The sequence below is a fragment of the Triticum aestivum genome, chromosome 5D, assembly GCF_018294505.1.
Source record: "Triticum aestivum cultivar Chinese Spring chromosome 5D, IWGSC CS RefSeq v2.1, whole genome shotgun sequence".
In the NCBI taxonomy this organism is placed as follows: domain Eukaryota; kingdom Viridiplantae; phylum Streptophyta; class Magnoliopsida; order Poales; family Poaceae; genus Triticum; species Triticum aestivum.
In genome coordinates, this window is record NC_057808.1 from 43247317 (window position 1) to 43252275 (window position 4959).

Here is a 4959-nt window from a genome sequence, read left to right on the forward strand (position 1 = left end):
ATTTCAGGGTCATTTAGCTCAAAACAATCAGTCACTACATGAAAAATAACAAATGAAGTCACAAAGGGTTGAAAATTGATGATGTGGCTTTGAATGGTTCATTTCGAACACACAAAAAGTCTGGAGTTCAAATAAGTTCAAGAAAATGAAATCCCTTTGTAACAGATGAGTTTTCGTCCGAAACCCTGATACTTCGAAAAAGATTGTCCATTTTGTTCACGAAGTGCATCCAGCTTTTGCCGTAACCCTCCCGATTTTTTAGCACATGCTATGTGGGTGAAATGATGATACCATGCCAACTTTCAACCTTTTCAGAGCTCATTTGTAGGGCTTTTCAATTCAGGGTCATTTAGCTCAAAACAATCCGTCACTGCATGAAAAATAACAAATGAAGTCAGAAAGGGTTGAAAATTGATGATGTGGCTTTGAATGCTGCATTTTGAACACACAAAAAGTCTGGAGTTCAAATAAGTTCAAGAAAATGAAATCCCTTTGTAACAGATGAGTTTTCCTCCGAAACCCTGATACTTCGAAAGAGATTGTCCATTTTGTTCACAAAGTGCATCCAGCTTTTGCCGGGACCCTCTCAACTTTTTAGCACATGCTATGTGGGTGAAATGATGATACCATGCCGACTTTCAACCTTTTCAGAGTTCATTTGTAGGGTTTTTCAATTTCAGGTTCATTTGAAATGCTTCTCAATTTTAGGGTCTTATAGCTCAAAATAATTAGTAAATGCATGAAAAATAACAAATGAAATCAGAAAGGATTGAAAAATAATGATGTGGCTTTGAATGGTGCATTTTGAACACACAAAAAGTCAGGAGTTCAAATAAGTTAAAAAAAATGAAATCCCTTTGTAACAGACGAGTTTCCGTATGAAATCCTGATACTTTGAAAGAGATTGTCCGTTTTGTACACGAAGTGCATCCAGTTTTTGCCGTAACCCTCTCAACTTTCTTGCACATGCTATGTGGATGAAATGATGATACCATGCCAACTTTCAACCTTTTCAGAGTTCATTTGAAATGCTTTTCAATTTTAGGGTCTTATAGCTGAAAATAATTAGTAAATGCATGAAAAATAACAAATGAAGTCTGAAAGGATTGAAAATTAATGATGTGGCTTTGAATGGTGCATTTTAAACACACAAAAAGTCAGGAGTTCAAATAAGTTTAAAAAAATGAAATCCCTTTGTAACAGACGAGTTTCCGTATGAAATCCTGATACTTTGAAAGAGTTTGTCCGTTTTGTACACGAAGTGCATCCAATTTTTGCCGTAACCCTCTCAACTTTCTTGCACATGCTATGTGGATGAAATGATGATACCATGCCAACTTTCAACCTTTTCAGAGTTCATTTGAAATGCTTTTCAATTTTAGGGTCTTATAGCTCAAAATAATCAGTAAATGCATGAAAAATAACAAATAAAATAAATAAGTAATTAGAAACAAAATAATATAAACTTTATTAAAATATATAAGTAGAAACAAAATAAAATAAACTTTAATAAAATTTATGAAACTAAAATTAACAAAGTATTTTATGTTCAAAACATTATAAGAAACCTCTAGTATTATTGAAACTAAAATTATGATGCAACTAAAATTATCAAAGTATTTTCTGTTCAAAATCATTAAAAGCAAAAAGAATTTTCATAAAGAACTTTTTTTGTTAGAAACTTTAATAGCAAAAAGAATTATCATAAAGTAAAATAAATAAGTAATTAGAAACAAAATAAAATAAAATAAATAAGTTTTTTTGTTGTAAGTAGAAACAAAACAAAATAAATTAAGCAAAAAATAAAACAAAAAACAGGCAAAAAATAAAAAAATATGCCACCTACTGGGCCACCACGAGCTGAATACGACTAGAAACCCATCGATGGGCCAGGATTCAGGCCCGCAGAAGGCCCAGTAAGCCCATCAGGCAGAGCAGTGACAATTAGGCCCTTAAGCCTGCAATGGAGAGGAGCTCGAGAGGGGTGCGGCAGTGGGGCTTATAAACCACTGCGCGCCCCTCTCAACTAGCGAGGTGAGACTAAACTTTTAACGCGGGCGCAGCAGCACAAGGCCTTTGGTCCCGGTTGGTGGCACCAACCGAGACTAAAGGTGTGCATTGGCACCAGTTCGTGGCACTAACCGGTACCAATGCCCCCCTTTAGTCCCGGTTGGTGTTGGACCAAAGGCCGCCGCTTCCCGCCCTTTGGACTGCTGAAAAGAGGCCTTTGGTCCCGGTTGGTGGCACTAACCGGGACTAAAGGTCGCATTCGTCCCGGTTGCTGTCACGAACCGGGACCAATGCTTCGTCTATATAACTAGCACTTGTGAAATTTTTCATTCAGTTCGTCTTCCCCGCCCCGACGACGCCGCCAGGCTACCCCTCTGCGCCTCGCCGTCGCCATCGTCGCCCCTGCCTCCGACGCCGTCCCGTGCCGCCCAGACGCCGTCCCGCGCCGCCCAGACGTCGTCGCCGCCCCGCGCCCCTGCCTCCTCGTCGCCCGTCGCCGCGCCCCTCACCTCCGCCCCCTGCCTCCTCGTCGCCCGTCGCCGCGCCCCTCACCGTCGCCGTCGCAGCCCCTGCCTCCTCGTCGCCCGTGGCCGCGCCCCTCACCGTCGCCCCCGTGCCCTGCCTCCTCGTCGATCGCTGCCCCCTTAGTGAGTTCATATGAATTTTCCTAATTTAGATGTGTAGTTTAGATGTGTAGTTAATTGAGTTGTTGTAATTTGTTCATAAATGAATATGCAAAAGTTAGAATTTTTTCTGTTCATAGATTTTTTTGTGATATTATTGTTGAATATGCAAATGTTTGTGTGTTCATATATATACAAAGAACATGTCAATTTTTTTCATAGAATTTTTATAATTTTTTTCTGTTGTAATTTTGTTCATAGAATTTTTATCTTGTTCATAGAATTTTTATGTTTTTTTTCTGTTGTAATTTTGTTCATAGAATAAGAAGAGAAAGTGTTTAATAGAATTAGTTAGAAAAATAATAGAACTAGTTAAACTAGTTTATTTTTAGTAAGTACTACTTTATTCTATTTATAGTAAGTGCTTAGTAGTTGAACTAGTTGATTTAATAAAACTAGTTTATTTTACTATAGAAGTAGTTTATTTTTAGCAAGAAAATTAATAGAAGTAGTTTATTTTTTTAGTTAAAGCAATTATTCCCGCATCGACGTCGATGATGCCAATCCCGCATCCTCGTCGTCGACTCGGCGGAGGAGGCCGGCTTGATCAGAGGGGCCATGTCTGGGACTGGGCTCCGCCGGGCTGGTTTTGGGAGGTGCTACCTTCCGAGGGGCGTAGGTTGGTGAGGAGCCAGCCCGTCATTGACCCGATCCTTGTTTGGTGGCGGTCGCGTGGGCCAGTGATGGTGCCGAGGCTTCCGGACACCGCGGAGGTGGTACATCACCGTGTCAGTGAGGAGGACGAGCACGTCCATCGCTACATGGTTGCGTTGGAGTGCAGGTTCGACAATACCTGGCAGGTTCTTCAGGGATCTCACTGGAGCTATGATCCTGTGATGGTTCCTTCTCTTTGGGTATCCACCGCCCGCGCCGATACCCGTCGGGCGCTACGGTTCTAGCTGTACTAGCGATGCTATATGGATGATAGTATTCGAGGTGTATTAGTGATAATATTCGACGATGTACGGACGCATGGAGATGATGTTGTTTTGCTTATAATTGAATGCATCCTAATTCGAATACTACTTTATTTTGTGATTTGATTTTGCTTATTGAATGCTCAAATTAGAAAACTACTCCTACTCTGAATGCTAAAATTGGAGAGCACTATGCAAGGCGTATGCATATGATTAGTTGATAGCTTATAGGGTTTTTGTTTTCACAGAAATCTAGGAGCCCCCCTCCATCATCCCTGCCGTCGTTCCCGTCACCGGCCCCCTCCGACCTTGAGGTGAGACCAGCCACGAACCGGTTTTAGAAAGATAATTAAACGATATTTCAGGTTGACTTTAAGTCTATTGAGTCTCCACCATATATGAGAGGACAAAGAATCCCGACTGTTGTCGTGGGGGTAGCTTCTCCTTCGTTCCCGTGTGCTAGACAATTTGGTGTAATGCACTCGGGAACGAAAGGAAGGAGCTACCATCACCGACGGTCGCAAATGTCTGAGAGGAATCAGTGAGGGAGAGTTCCACCATATATATATGAGAGGACGAAGAATCCCGACTGTTGTCGTGGGGGTCGCTTCTCCTTCATTCCCGTGTGCTAGACATTTTGGTGTAATGCACTCGGGGATGAAAGGAGGAGCGACCATCACCAACGGTCGAATGTATACACCACGTGAGCTGAGAGTTTTCAAGAAAAGACTCAACAAACCGATAGTCAACCCGTGATGAATAATAATGATCTAACTTAGGTTTTTTAGTACATATATTTAATTGTAGACGTTTAATATTTGAATTATGAACATAGGAAATGTCGTACTCGGACGACGAAAGTCTCCCGGGGGAGTGCGACTGGTGCAACGACGACCAAGGTCTGTGCGACAGGCCTCACCTGGACGAAGATCGGCGCTTCAGTATTAAGCTGGAGGAGACCTTCGATGTTGAAACGGTACGCAACGACGACAAGTGTTATTTTTTCGTAATTAAGCACGACTTCAACTATTTCAACGTGTACTTTTCATCTTTTACAATTCGACTAGCTTATCCCATGCCATGCAAGACGCTATGTCTTGGAGAGGATGGGTTTTGAAGACCATGAAAGTATGGAAACAAAGAAAATTCACCTAAGGACCCATCATGATATAGATTTTGAAGTAAATCTGTATAATTCTGAGAGCGTAACCCATTTTGGTTGCAAAAATTGGGAAGCATTTTGCAAGATGTATGGTTTTGATGAGGGTATGCTTGTCACCATGGATCTTGGTGATCCTGACATCGAGCAAGACAATATGGACATTTGGGTCCTTGTTGATACGCCTCCA